This window comes from Macrobrachium nipponense, chromosome 13, assembly GCF_015104395.2.
Source record: "Macrobrachium nipponense isolate FS-2020 chromosome 13, ASM1510439v2, whole genome shotgun sequence".
Classification (NCBI taxonomy): Eukaryota; Metazoa; Arthropoda; class Malacostraca; order Decapoda; family Palaemonidae; genus Macrobrachium; species Macrobrachium nipponense.
In genome coordinates this window covers 56383338-56403650 of record NC_087206.1, presented here as the reverse complement: position 1 = coordinate 56403650, position 20313 = coordinate 56383338, and the positions used below count along the sequence as shown (strand labels likewise).

At 44.9% G+C, this 20313-nt stretch overlaps 1 protein-coding gene and 1 long non-coding RNA gene across 2 annotated transcripts in view; one reads left to right on the top strand and one right to left on the bottom strand.

The window, feature by feature from the left end:
• The window catches only part of LOC135225796 (uncharacterized), a 205054-nt gene extending 188357 nt beyond the window's left edge, over positions 1-16697 (bottom strand). Inside the window, exon 1 of the mRNA XM_064265286.1 lies at positions 16035-16697. The gene's annotated coding sequence lies outside the window, so the exon portion shown is untranslated. The remainder of the gene's footprint in view (positions 1-16034) is intronic.
• Positions 1904-2400, top strand: LOC135225471 (uncharacterized). The gene is made up of 3 exons (XR_010316982.1): positions 1904-2000; positions 2105-2173; positions 2275-2400. It is a non-coding gene; the product is annotated as an uncharacterized LOC135225471 (long non-coding RNA).
• Positions 16698-20313: the final 3616 nt, after the last annotated feature.

Below are 20313 nucleotides of genomic sequence, written 5' to 3'. Positions count from 1 at the left end.
GGCTGACCAAGTCTTTAATGTGGATGAGACTGGTTTATTTTGGAAAAGAATGCCAAATCGAACGTACCTTTCCAAGGAGGAGAAGTCAGCACCTGGCCATAAAGCTGGAAAGGAGCGACTGACTTCACTGTTTGGGGCCAATGCAAGTGGCGATTTAAAACTTAAGCCCTTGCTGGTGTATTTGGCCGAGAATCCCAGGGCTTTCAAGGGCATTTTCAAGAGTCAACTCCCTGTGATTTGGAAATCAAATAAGAAGGCTTGGGTTACCTTGATGGTCTTCGAAGATTGGTTCAATGACCATTTCGTGCCAGCAGTGGAACGGTATTTGACTTCGAAGGGTCTGCCTTTTAAGGCCCTCTTATTCCTGGACAATGCCCCTGGTTCACCCTTCAAATTTGAGTGTACCTCCCACCCAATACCACATCGCTGATACAGCCAATGGACCAGGGAGTAATAGCTAATTTCAAGGCTTACTACCTTAGAAGGACCATACGTTTTGCTTTGAGGGCCATAGAAGCTAACAAGGAGTTGACACAAGCAATTCTGGAAGGGCTACAACATTGCAGATGCAGTGAAGAACATTGCAAGTGCTTGGGACGAGGTGAAGACGACCACTTTAAATGGGGCCTGGAAGAAACTGTGTCCACAGTTTGTGCACAGTTTTGAAGGCTTTGACCAGGCAGAAGACGTCGAGACTGTGACGAGGAAGATCATAGGGCAAAGCAAGGCTGAAAACTAGATCTTGAACCTGATGATGTAACAGAGCTGCTGGTATCCCATGGAGAGGAATTGTCAGCAGAGGACCTGCTTGAACTTGAACAACAAATGATTGAGAAGGAGGAGGCGGCACCAGAGCCAAAAGCCAGGTTATTAACTGTGAAAGGCTTGTCAGAGGGTTTTACTCATCTGGAGAGAGCCTTGGCTTCTTTTGAGGCAGAAGACCCTAACGTTGCCTAGGTTGACAAATAAAAAAGTGGAATGTTGGACTTAGTACTTTTCTACAAGGAGACCCTGAAGGAGAAGCAGACGAAGAGAAGTGTGCAGTCCAGGCTTGACACTTTCTTTCACAAGTCTCCAGTACCACCACCTCCCAGTCCTGGTAAGGAATTCTGAACTGTTTTACTAATTTATGTGTTTACATAGTGTACATATAAAATGTGTTAATTTTTTAATGTAACAACTAAATGTTAGAGTAAATTGTAACTTCATTCATTTTCATCTTTTGTAATTTTATTGCAGAAGTGGTGACAGTTCCAGATCCCCCTGTACTACCTGTGACAGTTCCAGATCTCCCTGTACTACCTGTGACAGTTCCAGATCCCCCTGTACCTGGACCCTCTGTAGCAGCCCGTCCACCTGTACTACTACAATCAGGTAAGCAATTTCATTTTTCTCATTTTCATGTTGGAAATTGTTTACACCCTACTAGTACATTATGGCATACATAAGTACACTACTTACATAGTGATACAATGTGTTTGATGTTGCATAACCTTATTATTTTTTTTTTTCATTTCAGACACCTTTGATAGTGACAGCGACCCAGATGACCCTGAGCCTTTCCATGGTTTTGATGGCTCACCCTATTCATCAGGTAAGGAATCCTTAACAAATTTGTATAAAATGTTTTATAAATTGCTAATAGAAATTTTATTAAAAGTGTACATATGCTACAGTTACATCCACCTTATATTTATGTACCCTATCATTCTTTCCAGATCTAGATTTATTCCCTCATCAGAGCCCAAATCAGTTGATACGAGTAGTATCACCTCTCCAACTCCTTCAGGTAAAAGAATTCTTCAATTTTTATATTGTATTACACACTACACATGTCAAATAGTAATAACATGTGCAGTAGTTACAGTAGTAACTCTATCATTTTATATATTTTTTATCATTCCAGACTCCCAAGCACCTGCCCATCCCACTCCATAGCCCAGCCACCCACTCATCTACCATATGCCCATCCCAGTAAGCAAGCCAACCACTAGAATTTGGTAAGGACATTTTTTTTTTATTAATGTTTTATTATTACATATGTAATAACCATGTTATGTATGTAACATACTACATACTAATCATATGTACATTATCATTCCAGACTGGCATGCACCTGTGACTTACATAAACCAGACCTCTACATAGCCTACATGTCTTCATTTTGCTGAAGGTAAGGAATTCTCAGTTGTTTTTAATGTGTGCATACGTACAATAAATTTTGTACACCTAAGTGGTTACATACTGTCCTTTAATATTAATTCTTCATTCCAGACTGCCCATCATCCTAGCCTGTTATCTGTGATAAAGCACACTGAAGTTAGGTATGGAATGCATCCTTATCATGAATGCTCTACACCTCCATCTCCATCTCCCACAACCTAGGTAACAGCTTTGAGACTCACTAAAAGTTGGTAAGTTATGTAAGGAATTTCTAAATTAAGTTTTATACTACATGTTATATGTGATATTAAACCACTGTATGGTGCATATTACTGTATGTAACTTACTCTGCATAGAGGACTTACTGACATAATTATTTTTTGTACATTCCAGAATCCCAGAACCCCCTGAATGATGTAGGCTATGGGGCCACATAAGACTTTGTCCAGGGTTACATAGCACGACAACTTTACACTAAAAGTAAGGAATTAATTAACATACATTAACTCTTTTAGTACTCTTGATATATCTACAGTAATTAACATTTATTGCATTCACGACTTTCTGTAGTAAGTATTTTGTACTAATTTTGTTACTTTTGCCTTCCAGAACCAACATTTTTCACACAACTCCAGGTTGTTACTACACATTACAAGTGTCATCAAGGGATAACTACAAGTAGAAGCACCATTTTTGGATGGAAAAAACCCTTCAGGAAAGTATATGTATCAAATGTAACATGTAGTAGTGTAACAAAGTATGAACAGTAAGGTTTTTACATACAGTATTACATACGTACATAACTTTTTTTTACAGGAATTTCCAACCAAGTTTGATTACATACATGTTATAAACCACTGTACGTATGGTTACTGTATGTAACTTAGGAATATGAAATTTAGGCTTGAAGCCAAGCACTGGAATCCATAGGGATTATTCAGCGCTATAACGAAACTGGTTTGACATGAATATTTATGTTGATGATTTTATAAACTAAATAAATACAGGCAATTTTAAAATTATGATAAAAACGGATATCCGTCATAAAAACTATAACTTCGCATTTCGTGAATGCAAACAAGAGTAAAAAACTTATACATACATGTACCATACACATACTCATATTCTGTATGTAACTTACTAAACATACATGACTTAACTTAAGATACTTTTTTGGTACATTCCAGAATCCCAGGACCCCCTCAATGATGCAGGCTATGGGGCCACATAAAACTTTGTCCAGGGTTACATACATAGCACGACAACTTTAAACTACTACAGTACTAAAAGTAAGGAATTATACATAGTAATTAACATACATTAAGTAAGTTTTATACTATTTAAAAAAAAAAGTGACCAAGATCTCTCACATGGGATAAGTGATCAAGGTCTCTCTCATGGGATAACTGGAAACTTTGCAAGTTTGGTAAAATCTCCACTCCCTGCTGAACAGAGGGTGTAGACCAATCATTTACAACATGCATACCAGTTGATATTAAACCACTGTATGGTGCATATTACTGTATGTAACTTACTATGCATAGAGTACTTGCTGACAAAATGTTATTGTTATAATACAATTAAGTTTGTTCATACTTACCTGGCAGATATATATATAGCTGTATTCTCCGAAGTCCGACAGAATTTCAAAACTCGCGGCACACGCAGTGGGCGGCAGGTGGTAGTACCCATTCCCGCCGCTGGGAGGCGGATATCAGGAACCATTCCCATTTTCTATTCATATTTTATCAGTGCCACTGTCTCCTGAGGGGAGGTGGGTGGGCACTTAATTATATATATCTGCCAGGTAAGTATGAACAAACTTAATTGTATTATAACAATAACATTTTGTTCATGAAACTTACTTGGCAGATATATATAGCTGAATCCCACCTTCGGATGGTGGGAAGAGACAGAATAGGATTTGTAGGAAACTTAAATTAAGTAGATGATATACACCTTGGTTCCTCACCTGTTAGCAAAGTAGACTCTGTGATTACTGTCACTTCAGCCTGCTTGTGCTTAATCAGAGTTGCCAGCCAGGTGGAGACCTGTAGTGCTGGTGCGCTCTGGATGCTCTGTCAACGGGGACGTGACCTCAATGTGACAAGAGCATAGAGCCATACAAATGAGGGCAACGAAGCAACTGACCACCACCTGACCAACTATCCAAGACCCCCTGAACACTAAGCTAAGAGATGGGAGGTCTTCACCAAAGCCTCACCACAACCAAAAAACACAACAACTAAAACCTAACCTAACCTAACTAAGGGATAGGGAGAGAGTTACCTTCAGCCCCCAAGACTGTGTCTGCAGAAACGTATGGCCCAAGAGAACAACAGTCCTCGTATATCGTTCTCACATCTCTCAAGTAGTGTGAGGCGAATACTGAATTGCTCCTCCAAAAGGTGGCGTCACGGATGTCCTTGATCGACATGTTTCCTTTGGAAGGCAAGCGAGGTTGCGACAGCTCTGACCTCATGAGCTTTCACTCGCAAGAGGCTCAAATCGATCTGTGTGGAAGACGAATGAGCCTCTTTAATGACGTCCCTCAGAAAGAACGCCAAAGCGTTCTTGGATAATGGTATATCGGGTCGTTTAACCGAACACCAGAGATTATCTGAGGGACCTCGTACTTCTTTAGTCTTGTGGACATAAAACTTTAGAGCCCTGACAGGGCACAGGACTCTCTCAGGTTCTTGGCCCACAAGGCTTGTCATACCCTTGATTTCAAAGCTCCTTGGCCAAGGGTTCAACGGGTTTTCATTCTTTGCTAAGAAAGTGGGACTCAAAGAGCAGACAGCATTGTCCCCTTTGAAGCCCACTCTCTTACAAATGGCCTGAATTTCGCTAACTCTCTTCGCCGTCGCCAGAGCAGTTAGGAAAAGAGCCTTCTTAGTCAAGTTTCCTAAGAGACGCTTCATGTAGAGGTTCGAAAGGACTCGACATTAACAGTCTGAGGGACTAAATCCAAGTTCCAAGAAGGAGGCCTCGCCTGAGGTATCTTGGATGTCTCAAATGATCTCAGGAGATCGTGAAGATCCCTGTTATCAGACAGGTCTAGTCCTCTGTGTCGGAAGACTGCCGACAGCATACTCTTATATCCCTTGATGGTCGGGACAGCCAGCTTCTGTACATTTCTTAAAAATAGCAGGAAATCGGCTATCTGGCTCACAGGTAGTGGAAGAGGAAATTCCCTCCTTTCTACACCATGCCCTGAAGGAAGCCCACTTCGACTGGTAAACAGCTCTCGAGGACGTTCTCCTAGCATTGGCGATCGCCTTTGCAGCTGCTTTAGAAAAACCTCTCGCTCTGGCCAGCTTTTCGATAGTCTGAACGCAGTCAGACCCAGAGCGGAGAGGTTTCGGTGATATCTTGCGAAGTGGGGCTGTCTGAGTAGATCTTTCCTCCAGGGCAATGTCCTCGGAAAGTCTATGATGAATGACATTACCTCCGTGAACACTTCTTTCGCGGGCCACATCGGGGCGATCAGGGTCAACCTCGTCCCCTCCGATGCCGCGAACTTCCTTACTACTTCCCCCATGATCTTGAATGCGGGAAGGCATACAAGTCTAGGTTCGCCCAGTCCAGAGCAGAGCGTCTTATCGCGACTGCTCCCGGATCCAGCACAGGGGAGCAATAAAGAGGCAACCTCTTTGTTCTCGACGTCGCAAATAGGTCGACTAACGGACACCCCCACAGTCTCCAGAGCTCTCGACAGACGTCTGGTGCAACGTCCATTCCGTCGGCAGGATCTGATCTTGTCGGCTGAGAAGGTCTGCTCTGACGTTCTGGACTCCTGCGATAAATCTGTCAGGATCCTTATCCGTCTCGCATCTGCCCACAGCAGAATCTCCCTCGCTAAATAAAACAGAGGACGGGAGTGTGTACCTCCCTGCTTCTTTAGGTACGCAAGGGCTGTGGTGTTGTCCGAGTTGACTTGGACTACTTTCTCTGCAACCTTTTGTTGGAAGAACTGTAGCGCCAGAAAAACCGCCGCTAGTTCCTTTACATTGATGTGCCAGGACACCTGTTCCCCCCTCCAGGTGCCTGACACTTCCTCCCCTCCCAGTGTTGCTCCCCATCCCGACACCGAGGCGTCGGAAAACAACACTAGGTCTGGGCTCAGAGCTTTAGGGACAACCCCTCTCGAAACTTCCGAGGATCTAACCACCATCTTCGATGGTTCTTCACCGATTTGGTGATGAAAAGGGTCGCATTCAGATCCTCTCTGACTCTCCATTCGTCTGCTAAGAAAAACTGGAGAGGTCTGAGGTGTAGTCTTCCCAGGAAAACAAACTTTTCCAGCGAGGAAATGGTTCCCAGCAGACTCATCCATTCCCGCCGAGCAAGCTTCCTTCCCCAGGAAGGCCGAAACTCTCTCTAAGCCTTGCAGCTGTCGTTCCTGGGACAGAAACGCTCGAAAAGCCACTGAATCCATCTGAATCCCCACCCCAGATCACGATGGACTGTGTTGGGGTCAGATGCGACTTTTCGAGGTGACCAGAAGTCCCCAGGGACTTCGCCAAAGCCAAAGTGAAGTGAAGGTCCTTCAGACACCTTTCTTCTGACGATGCTCTGATCAGCCAATCGTCGAGATACAGGGACACTCTTATTCCTGCAGAATGTAACCATCTCGCTACGTTTTTCATGAGCATGGTAAATACCATCGGAGCCGTGCTTAAACCGAAACAAAGGGCTCGGAATTGCCAAACTTTGTCCCTTAGCATAAACCTCAGAAACTTTCTTGAAGAGGGTGGATAGGCACGTGAAAGTATGCGTCCTGTAGGTCCAAGGACACCATCCAGTTGCCCGGTCTTAAGGCTCCTAGAACCGACTGAGGTGTTTCCATCTTGAATTTTTTTCTTTTCTACGAAAAGATTCAGGCTGCTTACGTCCAAGACTGGACGCCACCCCGACGACTGCTTTGGTACCAGGAAAAGTCTGTTGTAGTATCCTGGTGACCCCAGGTCTAAGACCTGCTCCACCGCTCTTTTCATGATCATTTGATCCAAAAGATCTAAAAGAACCTGCTGTTTCTCCCCTTGATACGACGGGGAAAGATCTCTGGGAGTCGTAGAAAGAGGAGGAGGGTCCACAAAGGGGATCTTGTACCCCTGTTCCACAATCTTGAGGGACCACGCATCTGTATCTCTCTCTCTCCACGCACCCGCAAAGAACTTCAGCCTGGCTCCGACAGGCATCTGAAGGACTTTCTTCTCACTTAGAGGATTTAGGTTTGAAGGAACCTCTTCCTCTTGCAAGTCCTCCCTCCCTCGAGGAGCAGCTCTCGAGGGAGGAGCGCTACGAAAGGGTTTAACCTTCCTAGGAGGTCGTCCAGACGACGACGTGGTAGGGACTGCGGGACGTCTTGAAGACTGGGCCAAGAGATCCTGGGTGGGGAGCCTTCTCTTGTAGGCTCACTGCCAGGTCCCTTACCATAGCCTGGGGGAAGAGATGGCTCGAAAGAGGTGCAAAGAGAAGCTCTGCTTTCTGCAATGCAGAAACAGACCTCGCTGTAAAATTGCAGAAAAGCGCGCTCTCTTCTTGAGGAAAGCAGCAGTGCCGAAATGAGACACTAACTCTTCCGAACCATCCCTGACGGCCTTGTCCATGCATGACAACACATTGGACAGCTCCCCCAGACTCAAAGAATCAGGACTCCTAGATTGAAGATCCAGGACTCCTAGGCACCAGTCTAGGAAGTTAAAGACTTCCAGAGTCTTTAACAGACCTTTCATGTGATGGTCGATCTCCGTTGGTGTCCATGAAATCTTAGCGGACGATAAAATGGATCTCTTCTGGCGTCTACCAGACTAGCAAAGTCCCCTTGTGAAGAAGACGGGATCTTAACTCCTACTTCAGATTTGGTCTCATACCAAATGCCGCCTTTCCCACTGAGTCTTGAAGGAGGAAGGGCGAAAGTCGACTTGCCCTGATCCTTCCGACGTTCCATCCAATCCTGCAATTTCTTGAATGCTCTCTTAGTGGACAAGGAAGTCTTCATCTCCACCACTTCCGAAACCTTGCCCGACTTCGAAGACGAAAACTGAGAGGGAGGAGACATAGGAGCTGCAGGCTGGAACTTCTCACCAAACAAAGAACGTAAAAGACGAACCAGCACCTTGTAGTCGAAACCGATGCAAACTTGACGGGCTGTTCTTACCTCCACTGAGGTCCGCCGGACTACTAAGCTCTCTCCTTCCTCCCGAAGAGGCAAAGGAGATTGAACCTCTGGAGAGGGCGTGCGCCCAACGGGTCTAGCCTTCAACAAAGGCTTTCGAGAAGACTAACATCAGCCTCTTCAAAGCGACCGACCTTCTGTCGATCTTGAGAGCTCGAACCACGAAGAGCGTCCTGACCGCGCTGCGCGTCAAGAGAGGTTACTCTTAGTCTCTCTCGAGGAGCGTCCTTACGTTTCACGCTCAAGCGTCCAGCTTTCACTTTCAAAGCGTCCTTTGACGCTCTCGAAAGCCTTCTCCACAGGCAAAGCGTCAAGCAAAAACATCCCGACGAGCGTCTTCAAAAAGCGTCCTGCCGAGCGTCTTCAAAAGCGTCCTCCAAGGCGTCCTGTCGAGCGTCCTCAAAGGCGTCCTGACGTGCGGGCGGAGACAGACGAACGAACGAGGACGGAGAAGGAGACTGCCTCGTCCTCTTGACAGGCAGTCTAGCGTCCTTCCTTCGCTTAGGCTCAACTGCTGCTGGGCGAGTCTTCCGAGCCATTAAGGCCGACAATTGGTCTTGAAGCGACGCAAGAATACTCTTCGTAGGTGAAGAACCGAGAGGAGGTGAAGGGCTGCGCCTGCGAGAAGACGAGGGGCGGGGGGACGCCTCCTTCCTTCTCAAAGGTACAGCAACCTGCCTCTCCGAGGCGCGAGAGAAGCGCTTTCTCAGCGTCGTCCTCGGACGACGTCCTACCTCTCTTCTGTGGAGGAAACGCGTCATACGACGCAGGCGAAGACCGCAACGAGAGCGGAGAGAGGGGACGTTAAAGCGTCCTCCCTAGGAAAAGTCCTTTCAACGGACGCGAGTCACTCCGAGCGCTCCACCCCTTGCGCGGGGAGGGCGCCTCGGAGGACGAAAAAACAGTCCTTAAGGATGCGAGCCTGAGCACGCTCCTTGGCAGCCTGGGAAGTAGCAACAGGTCCTGCCGAAGGGACGCCAGATCGGTGGGGGGGGAGCCCCGGTAACCCTCTTGCGGCTTTCGACATGCCCACTCCTGAGTTCTGGGAGTCCGACAGAGGTCTAGACCTAGAGGCATTATGGGGCCGATCTGACGCCCCCTCCACAACACTAGGGGCACGATCACACACTTTCTCGAGCCGTTTTCAAGGGCCAACACTTTGGACTCTAGAGTGCGTAATGACTCTAGAATCAGAGAAAGGGCATTACCTTCTCCAGACACAGAACTAGGGCCCTCAGGCAACAACACAGGATTAGGTGAAGCAAATTCTACTGTGTTAAAATAGGAGAAATGTTACTTCCCTTACCTTTCGTAGAACCGCTCTTGGAGGAAGACCTCCTGATCCTATCGCGCTCCAACTTACGCCGATAGGATTCATACACCTTCCATTCATCCTCAGTCAAACTTTTGCATTCAATGCAACGATCAACCAGCAAACAAACATGCCCCCTACACCCCATACATACTGTGTGGGGGTCTACCGATGATTTCGGTAGCCTCACCTTGCAATCACTTCTCACACACACTCTGAAGCTCACTGAACTTGATCCCGACATCACGTTCATAGAAAAGCCAATCCAAAATCCAAAACAGTCCACTATCGCGTATGCCAATCCAACAATCCAGAGTCAAAACCAAAAGTCAATCCAGATACTTATAACGAGTCAAAATCCAAAAATCCTGGGCGGAGGTCTGTAAACAGGTGTTTACCGACCGGCGACAGAAAAAATATGAATAGAAAATGGGAATGGTTCCTGATATCCGCCTCCCAGCGGCGGGAATGGGTACTACCACCTGGCCGCCCACTGCGTGTGCCGCGAGTTTTGAAATTCTGTCGGACTTCGGAGAATACAGCTATATATATATCTGCCAAGTAAGTTTCATGAACAAAATTATTTTTTGTACATTCCAGAACCCCCTGAATGATGTAGGCTATGGGGCCACATAAGACTTTGTCCAGGGTTACATAGCACGACAACTTTAAACTAAAAGTAAGGAATTAATTAACATACATTAACTAAGTTTTATACATGTTATATCTGATATTAAACCACTATATGTAACTTACTCTGCATAGAGGACTTACTGACATACTAATTATTTTTTGTACATTCCAGAATCCCAGAACCCCCTGAATGATGTAGGCAATGGGGCCACATAAAACTTTGTCCAGGGTTACATAGCACGACAACTTTAAACTAAAAGTAAGGAATTAATTCACATACATTAACTCTTTTACTCTTGATATAACTCAAAGTAAGGAATTATAAACTAAAAGTAAGGAATTAATTAACATACATTAACTCTTTTACTCTTGATATCTATAATTTACATATTGCATTCAGGACTTTGTGTATTTTGTACTAATTGTGTTATACTTTTACCTTCCAGAACTACCAGACTGGGATTTTAGTGTACTCCAGGATGTACTACCAAAGGATTATACTACATACTTCAAGAATTTCCATAGTGTACCTAAGGATAGTAGTATACATACTTCAAGAATTTTCATAGTGTATAGTGTCTAACCTAAGGATTAGTAGTGTATTAATGTATATTAAAGTCAACTAAGGACTTGGTAGTACTTCAAGATTGTGCTTTATAGTGTCACAAGAGTATAATAAAGATTATATACCTTCAAGAACCATCCTTTGGCATTGAAATAACCACACTACACATCATGCAATACTTGCATGTCACACAGGTAAGGTCTCTTTAACGTTTTATTAGTTTTAAGGCATATTTCCAAGTGTCGTTCCGGCTTACGACGATTTTCGGGTTACGACGCGTCTTAAGAACGGAACCCCCGTTGTAACCCGGGGACTGCCTGTACCTTTAAGCGTTGTCCTTACACCGGAAACTCCTGGAAGGTTGCAGGGAGTACCGATTAAATGCACTTAGAATAATAGTCCTTTCGGTTGCCATCCGTAGAGGTAACTACGGTAAGTGTATATGACTTGAACCATACAGTAGTAATATAACGCAAAGGTAAAATAGGTAGAGTATTGTAGTCACTTGGACAGCTAATTCTCTACTACATTCTTTCCTCGACGAGGAAGAGAGAGAATGGAAATCGACTGTCTTCGTTCTCTTTGCCAAGAGAACGAATTAGTATTAGTCGAAGGAGATCCTCAAGTGAGAACCGAGGACCGAAGAGGACAGCTCAAGCTTCATATGTTATTGGACATAAGACTTCATGGACGTAGTCTACAAGTCTTTTTTCTGGATGAGCCTCTGACCAATGAATGAGAGCTCTTCCGAATCTTGTCAATGAGAGCTTATCCGCTTACGCGATAAAATGTTATTGAGATCTTTGTCAATGAGAACTAACCCATTTACGAGACAAAGAGTTTATTTTTTGTCAATGAGGGGTTACCCACTTACTTGACAAAACGTTTAGTATCTTGTCAATGGGGGAAAACCACTTACTTGACAAAACGTTTAGTATCTTGCTAATGGGGGAAACCCACTTACATGACAGAAAGTAATCCAGGAATTCGAGCATATAGACTTCCCGATTCCCGCAGAAATTGAGGAAGGGGCAGGATTCCTGGTCAGAGACTGGGCTTACGGCAGGTAGGACCCTAATGTTCCCCTTCGGTAGCGCAGTCCCGAACGCAGAAGAGGCGTTTTATGACACCAAAATCTGCTTAAAGTTTTCTAGAGTCTTTTTCTAGATGCCAGCTCATCAGAACCAACCTGACTACCTTATCCATGCAGGTTGGATAGTTATTCGAGAGAAAAAGAGTCAGGGCCCCGAGACTGCAGGTCCAGGGCTCCGAAATACCAATCTAGGAGCTAAAAATATCCATCATCCTGAACAGCCCTTTCAGATGGTCTATCTCGCTGGCAAAATCGTCCTGGAAAGAGGAAGGAACTCTCCAACCAGCTTCCTCTTCCGTTTCATGTCGGATGCCTGCTATTACGCTTAACCTTGCTGGAAGTAGGGCAAAGGAAGTCTTGCCTTGCGTTTTTCTGGAGTTCATCAAGTCATGGATTCTACTGAACGCTCCCTTCGTAGAAAGCGAAGTGGACATCTTGACGAGACCAAGCTCCTTCCTCTTCTTCGACGACGCCCACTGCGAGAGAGGAGAGCAAGGGATCCTCTATCTGAAGGAGGGTTCGAAGAAGAAATTCAGGTATGCCTCACCGCCAACTCCGAATCTTTATTAAGTTCCTGTAAAGGAACGTCCTGTGGAGCGTCCTGAAGAGCGTCCTCTTGACGAGCGTTCTTGCAGGAATCCTGCCGAACGTCTTGATGCGTAGGATGCCTATCGTTCTGAAGAACGTCGTGGCAAGTGCTCTGCCGAGCGTCATGACGTGTAGGAAACTGAGCGTCTTCAAAAGCATCCTCGCTAGCGTCCTGGCGAGCGTCCAGATGTGTAAGACATCAAGCGTCTTCAAAAGCATCCTGGCGAGCATCTCGATGTTTATGACGTCGAGCGTCTTCCAGAGCGTCCTGGCGAGCGTCTCAACGTGTAGGACGTCGAGCATCTTCAAAAGCTTCCTCGCAAGTGTCCTGGTTAGCGTCTCGATGCGTAGGACGTCGAGCGTCTTCAAAAGGTGTCCTCGCGAGAGTCTTACCGAGCGTATTGGTGCATAGAACACCAAGTGTTCTGAACGGCATCTCAGAGAGGATCTTGCCAAGCGTCCTGATGCATGAAAGGCCACCTGAGAGGCATCATGGAGAGCCGCACGCTGCTCCTGAAGTGCGCGAGCACTATAAGAAGACGTACGGCAAGACGGGCCTTAAGGACCTTCCTTACCTTCTGACAAAGGCGACGGCCACCTGTGCGACATCTTGCGTCTTTATAATGCAAATGAACACTTCCAGAAACGCGCTCAACGTTCCGAAAGGCATCCTCGCGAGGGCCTTGCCGAGCGTCCTGATTGCATAGAACGCCAAGCATCCTGAAGGGAGTCCTCTCGAGGGTCCTGCCGAGCATATTGATGTATAGAACGCCGAGTGTCCTGCATAACATCCTTGTGAGCGTCTTGAAGAGCGTCCCGAAGAGGAGAGCGACAAACATCAAGAGAAGCGTCATGGAGAGCTTCCTGACGTGACGCGGCGGACCCAACAGCGTCAACACGAGCAACTTGAGAGGCTTCCTGGCGAGGGGCGCGCTGCTCATGAAGCGCGCGAGCATCATTAGCAGATGTACGGTGATCGTCATCAGGACGAGTCTTAAGGACGTTCGCAACTCTTGACAAAAACGACGGCCGCCTGTGCGACATCTTGCGTCTTTGTCACGCTCATCGACACTTCCAGAAGCGCACAGGCATCCTTGGGTGCGAGGATGTAGAGGGCGACGAGCGAGGAGAAGGAGAAGGAGAAGGAGACTGCCTGACTTGACAGACAGCCTCGAATCCTTCCTGCGGTACTGTGCTTTGCCCTTCTCTTGGCGAAAACGAGGACATCCGAGAAGGGCTGATTCTTGTGAGTAGACGAGGGACGAGGGGACGCCTTCTTCCTTCTCACAGTAACAATGCTAGAGCAATCTGGGTGCTCAAAAGCGTCCTGCTCCGATGACGTCCTTTTTTCCTTCTGCGTTGGAAAGTCGTCAAAATGTTAAGGCTACGATTGCAATTGCATGACAAGAGAGAGAGAGGACGTGAAGAGTCCTCCTCTATAAGCTTCTGTTTAAAGGGCGCGAGTCCTTCCGAGAGCTCCAACCCCTGTACGGGGAGGACGCCTCGGAGGACGAGAAACAATCCTTCAGGATTCGTGCACGTGCATGATCTTTGGCAGCCTGGGAAGCGTCTTCAGGTCCTGCCGAAGGGACGCCAGATCGGTGGGGAGTCCCCATAACCCTCCTTCGGTTTTCGACTTGCCCACTCCCTGTCCTGGGAGTCCCACAGAGGTCTAGACCTAGAGGCGTTATAGGGCCGATCTGACGCCCCCTCCACAACACTAGGGGCACTAATTCAACATCACTACACTCACAATACTGATTGGAGAGCGAGCACTTTAGATTCCAAGATTACAGATGGAATCCACCATAACAGAAAGGGCATTACTCTCGCGGACACTTCCTCAAGGCCTTTTGGCCATACCACAGGGTTAGGCAAAATAAGGTCTACAGGAGGTTAGTAGGTTCATTACCCTGACTTCTGTTTACTGATGCAGCTTGGAGGAAGACCTCCTGATTCTATCACGCTCTAATTTGCGTACATACGAATCATACGTCTTCCTTCGGAATCAGTCTAACATCACACTAATTACATTGATCTTTCAGCAAAGAAACATGTACACGTCGTGCATACCAAGTGAGGATCTACCAAAGGTTTCGATAGACTCACCTTACCCCTTGCAGACAACAAACTCTGAAACTAGTCGAACTAGATTCAGACATCTTATGCAAAGAACAATCAAATTCAAATCAATCTATGATAGCGTATGCCTAGCCACAAATCCAAGTCAATAAATCGAAAGACAATTAGGATACTTAGCGGCAATGAAGTTTCAAAATCCTAAGACGGAGGTACTGAAAACAGGTGTTTACAGTACCGGCAACAGAGGAAATCTGAATAGAAAACAGGAATGGTTCCTGATACCCGCCTCCCTGCGGCGGGAATGGGTACTAACCACCTGGCCGACCACTGCGTGTGCCGGGAGTTTTGAAATTCTGTCGGACTTCGGAGAATCCAGCTATATATATATCTGACAGTAGTTTCCTTAAAAACATCGTGGCCAGGGACCATGTTCCAATTGTTGTGATGAAAGTGCCCCAGCGTCTATGGGTACAAGTGGTTTGCGGATTAATCACAGGAAATGGGAAGTTTGTTGACACAAGTGACTCCGCAAACATTGAGATGGTGTCAATCTTCTAAGTTATTTAACGTAAGTAAAAATTTTGAAAGCGTTCTGGTGAAATTTGCACTGCGATGGCCACCCTTTTCACTACCCTTTGTTTAAAGCTTTAAATTTGGCCTTAATTTCTAACTTTGGAGAAAATACGCACTTCGATAGGAGAGTAGATAGAGGTCTTTAGCTACGTCTCTCACCAACAAGTCGCGACAGATGAACATCTCCGGTGTCAGGACGGGTTATACCTAAGTACTTGGAAGTACTTTTTCGGAGGGTGGCCATCCGTGACCGTCGGTGTGTTGGGCCAATCCATGCGGTTGTTTACCCTACTTCGAAAGGAAAGTAGAGGTCTCAAGCTCTTGCTCTCACCACCGACAACTCGTGACTGGTGCCCATCTCCGGTGTCAGGACGTGTTAAAGTACTTTTTTGGAATGTGGATTCACACTTGGTCAAAACTGGATCAGTTAGTCCAATCAGTTGTTTCCCCTATCCCACCTTCAGAGCGTAGAGGGTCAGGACTAGTGTAATCTAGGCGCCTCGTAGTCATTTCAGAGGGAATGTAACATACTAACCTTACTAGGTAACCTAACTCCTCCTTTACCCTGCCCAAGTAATTCATGACCCCTACTCTGCATACCAGTAGGACTCCTAGCTAGCTAATGTTTATTTCCCTATCAAAAATGCGGCCATGTTTTCCACAGTGGTAGTACACATTGTTGTCCTTGGTCTAGTACCTATAAGCTATCTACCTACTACTAGGCTATACCTAATGTTGTAAATGGTCAGTAAACAACCATTTAAGACGGAAATGAGATGTCAAGTTCGTTCATGTCATAACCAAACTTAGCCTACCAAAAATACCTGTTTGATATACTTACCTGTATGTATATACCTGTGAGTGACAGCTTTTACAGGAGGATAACTAAAAAGAGAAAACGTATCATTGATGAACTACCCCTAGTAGTACTTGGTAGGCTATTCCTATGAAACGGCTCCCTTGCTGGTTCCATTTCTCTTCCCTTTGTGGATATCCATGCTTATTAGTCTCTGTAATATCTTATATGTTTTATAAATCCCTTCTTGTTTTCAATTTCTTCTTTCGATATATCAATCAGCAAATCGTTGGGTGTTAGTTATCATTTCCCCTTAATCTCCTTGATATGACGCTGTACGATTCTATATCTATACCCCCATGTCACTGTTAACCTCCGCGGCACACCAAAGTAGTACTATAGGTAATATAAGTTTTATAGCTTATCTATTGCACGGCCCCAATGCGCATTCTGTTTTGCCATTATTTTTAAGTATTTCCCCCCCGTGATTCTATATTCTATTCTATAAATTCCATCATTTTTTTTCTCTAAAGAGATCTGTGAAAAGTAGAACATGAGCAAACAGCTTTTATCTTATCTCCTGATACGGCTGCTGCTGCATGAATCTATATCTGTTGCGAATGTTGTGTATGCAGGGTAATAAAGTAATAAATCCTCTAAATATTCCATTTCCCTCTTTAGTATGGAAATTTAGTGTCTTCACCCGTTAATAGCTTCATATTTTTAGCTCGAACATGTTCAATCTAGGTCTGTTAATCAACACGGTCCTTTCTAATGTTGTTCTTTCCGAGTTAGCGTACCATGTTTCTTCTCTTATTTATTATCTTTTCATATCAATGTTCAGAGTTAACTTTTGATGTTTTACTCTTTTTCATGCCTTTCCTTATTCATATAATTAATTTTCCTTAGTCTGTTTAGGTTTGTTTAAATTTAAGTTTTACTCCTACATACATATACTCATCATACTTTTCAAAATCCAAGGTGTTTTCTCTTTTATTATTGGTCTGAGGTTATCTCATTGGGGAGCCTTTACCTGATAATGTTGAGGGTGAGCGTTAGAGAGTATAGTTTGTCGTTCATGACCCTTATTGGCTGGATGAAGTTTCTCAAGCAGAGACGTTTATACAATCAATTTTTCAAGATATTTCAAGAATGCACGAAATAAGAAGAATTAGCACAGGCAAAAAAAGTGATGAAATCACAAGTAGTAGTAAATTAAGGCCAGCCACAAGAGACAGACATGGAGGTCAGGGGTTACTGAGGAATGAGTAGGGCGTAGGGCTTTACTCCGCAACCTGATAAATTATGCTGAAAGTGAAAAGTAATTGAGTCTTTTCTCAACCAGTGTAGAAAGCGTGTGCAATTTTTGTTTGTATGGTGTTTTTACGTTGCATGGAACCAGTGGTTATTCAGCAACGGGACCAGCGGCTTTACGTGGCTTCCGAACCATGTCGAGAGTGAACTCTATCACCAGATATACACATCTCTCAAACCTCAATGGAATGCCCGAGAATCGAACTGGCACCCACCGAGGTGGCAGGCCAAGACCATACCGATCACGCAACTGAGGCGCTTCGAGTGCCATTATAATACACATATTGAATAGGGTTCGGTTTGGACGAACCACAACTGATAATGTGAAATTGAGCAAGAATGCCTGATTCCAGTAGTACCACCCAACACTGAACATCAGCCTCCGGAACAGCAACAATCAGAATGATTTTACTATACTCTGTTTTTTTTTCATCTGTCCATCCGCCTGTGGTGTTTTTGTATGGTAACACTGCGTCCCGGGCTTTAGATAGTTACGCTATGTGTAAGTTTTAGGTAAATAAAAGGATATCTGGGTGTACATTTGCAACAGAAAAGTGTTTTAATAATTTACTGTATGCGAATTACACCGTTAATATTCGAAATAGGATATTATTGAATGTAAGCTGAATGTAACTATCTAGATTCACTTCACCATCTCATGCCCAGAGCCGTTCCTTACGACGCTCCTGATTGGCTGTTGATAAGCCAATCACAGGGCTGGAAACTCTCAGTCTCTCAAGAGTTCAAATAACCAACCAAGAAAAGACATGCCATTGTGAAAATCTGTCCCACACGTGAAAAGCGCCATCTATGAACAACTAATGGTCAGTGCACACCCATCGATAATAAAAACTACTCTCAGCCCCTGTAACATTAATTCAGACTTTTATTTGGCGTTTTGATATAATTCTAAAAGTAAATTAGATTTAATGCATGTTAAATCGTTTGATAACTTTCTCGGAGTATTAACAAAAGGAATGATATATAATGAATTATCTGGGTAATTGTCGGGAAAAATTAGTGCACGAATTTTCCGAGACGCATCTTCCGCCTCTCCGTATGTTCCCCTTTGTAACGAAAAGATTATTTGTCAAGAATATGGTAGATTGGTGGCTGTGGAAAAATGGTTCCCTTTTGAATGTGTGCATTTCTTGGTCGATCATCGCCTATCCTCCCTCATTGTTTAATGGCAAAATTTATGTCGTTTAGTAAATTAAATGAAAAACGTGGGAATGTCTCCTTCTCATGAAAATTAATTTGACAAAAATGACTAACCTGATCCGCATGGCTATAAAACCCCATTGGACGCCACTTCCTCTACGAGCAAGAGCCCGTGCTGGCACAAGGCCAGTTTCAAAAATTGCCATTTATTCCCCTTGAATAAAATTTCCTAGTTTTTTATGAGTACTTGTTTTGAAGTATTTTCCCAATTTCTATGGAAATACGTTATATGATTATTTTGCTCCACAGAAGTAGTTTTATTATATTAACTATAGCAATGAGTTGGTATAAATTAGTACATTGATATTCAAAGTAATAAACCACTTTTTTTTGCATATTTTGTCCATCTCTATATAATTAGATGACGTATAATTACAGTGTTGTCAAACTTCTTCCTGTGGAGACTATGTATATATTATTTTCTTATTTTAAGGGCACATGCCAGTAATTTATGCTTGCCTTCTGGACGAAACCTCATGTTTTTGTATGTTGGGTTACGATTAAAGCACTTGATGTTTGTTTTTAAATTGATGTTTGTTACGTAACCCTGTAATTTTGTATATGTGACACTGTGTTATGCAATATACTCCTCCCGAGTCCCGAGTTTTCTTCTAGGGTGGAAAGGTGAAGCTCTCGGATTCTAGTGTGAGGACAACGCTTATCCACAATTTTCTCTGTATGTAATTCATCATTCGCGTTGTTCTTACTTCCCTCCGCAAGAGCGTTCAGCGGGCTTTCCGCCAGTGTATAAAGCTTGTATAATCATATTTTGTGTACTTTTATATTTTGTATTATATGTCTCTCAAGAAACACAAATCGGGTCTCGCCGACCCACTTTTATTCTCTCGCGGGTCGGTAACCACATTTCCGTCCGCATGCTGTATATTTATATTTCCCTTACCTGTAATAAAAGTCACTACGGGCTGCTCTATGAGCAAGAGCCCGTGCTGGCATAAAGCCAGCTTAATCCTAAACAACAACATAATAAAAGTCAGTACACTTCTACCTGCCTCTTTGTCCACTCCTCACAACTGGTGTCCTCCCAGTTTGGACGGTGACCCAAGCGGTTTTGGCTCAGCCATTAAGGGACTAACTACCGCCGCACACCTTCAGAGATCTTTAACGAACTCACACGGCGCCTCAGTATAGATCTCTGAAAGCTCCTACCGTGGAAATAACCAACGCCTCTAACGGACTAAATATGGCATACCTTCCCAAGGTGTGTTCAGGCGTTTCCTCAAACGGTTTGGCCCGCCATTCACGACTCTGTCGACCGTTTTCTGTGAGAGAGGACAATGGGCGCAGACAGTACCACACGAGAACCCCAGGCCTCCCCTGCCCCAGCGACGGCCTCGGACACAGCTGCCGCTCAAGCTGTCAAATTACCCCCCTTCACAACGGCTGACCCGACCGCCTGGTTCTTCCGAGCTGAAGGGCAATTCCGGATCACGGGGCTCACGAACGAAGTACTTCAAGCTGACCTCGTCACAGCTGCTCTCCCGACAGAGGTGTTCGACCGAATATCTTCCTGGCTGACCGGTCGAGCACGAACCGGACTTGTCATGCTCGACGAGATAAAAGCAAGGCTCGTGACAGCCTATTCCATGCCCATTGCTGAAAAGGCCGCCCGCGCCCTCGATCTAGTCGCGAACCCCATGCGCGGCGCCGACCCACAAGATGCCTGGGACACGGTGATGGGCCTCGTCCGTCTGCCCGAAATAGGCCCCGACGTTAAAAAAGAAAGAGATCTGCCTGAGCTGCAAAATATTCCTGCGGACGTCCGAAAACA